The sequence below is a fragment of the Silurus meridionalis genome, chromosome 4 (genome assembly GCF_014805685.1).
Source record: "Silurus meridionalis isolate SWU-2019-XX chromosome 4, ASM1480568v1, whole genome shotgun sequence".
Classification (NCBI taxonomy): domain Eukaryota; kingdom Metazoa; phylum Chordata; class Actinopteri; order Siluriformes; family Siluridae; genus Silurus; species Silurus meridionalis.
This window is the reverse complement of record NC_060887.1, coordinates 41,608,009-41,609,036: the sequence shown is the minus strand read 5'-3', so window position 1 is coordinate 41,609,036 and position 1,028 is coordinate 41,608,009.

The window sequence follows — 1,028 nt, the reverse complement described above, 5'->3', positions numbered from 1 at the left end:
CAATTGGAGTTTCACAGAAATGTGTATAACATCATTAGTCCAGGTCTGATGTCCTCCATGATGTAATTTTTCTGTGTTTCATATAATTAGCTTTTTGCAGCTGAACTTATTCACATTTATATTACTTCCTCACTGCTGGAGCTGAATTGGAAATGGACCAGCACCACATTGTTTAGATTCTATCAGTCCTCCACCAGGAGAACCTGATTCTCACAGCGTTGTGTTACAACACAATAAACACTGTAAATGTAAAAGTACCATCAGGTTCCTGGGTAAGTTCAGTTATGTTTGCACTTGAGTCCTGAGGAACAGAACCAGGAACCAGGAACGAGCATCTATGAGACAGATTGCATATGTTTTCATGTGACCTTTAAGACACAATGGAGATCAAAACTTAGATATTAATGTTCAAAGACAGACTGTGTACACATGAACACACCCATAACTATTGGCACCTTTTAAGAGAATGTTGCTAGCTGTCTCAATGTTGGTCAAATTATTCTGCCAGTGCATTTCCTCTATTTCTCCACTAGAGGGAGGAGCTGCTGTGGAAACCAATTACAGTTGTGTTCAAAATTATTCAACCCCCAATGCTGTAAATGGTTTTAGGGAATTTAGTGTACATTTGTAATTGTATTCAGAATGAAATCCTACAAGGACTTCTTAAAGAACCATATGCAACTAAAATGACATCAATTAGTTTTGTAATACAGTAGTAAATGTTTCTTTTGTGAATTTTTCATTGACATAATTATTCAACCCCTTAAAGACTACCACTCTGAAGAACAGAGGTTCAATGAAGTGTTTTCAATCAGGTATTGAAAACACCTGTGGATATCAGGGAGCAGCAATAAAGCCTAATAAGCACCAATTAGGCAGCTTTAAAATGACTGTGATACTCAGCTCCTTCTAGACATTTACTGGTGTGGTTACAAACATGGTGAGGTCAAGAGAATGGTCCAGGAAGACAAGAGAACAGGTGATTACTCTTCACAGGAAGGGCAATGGCTATAAGAAGATTGCAAAGA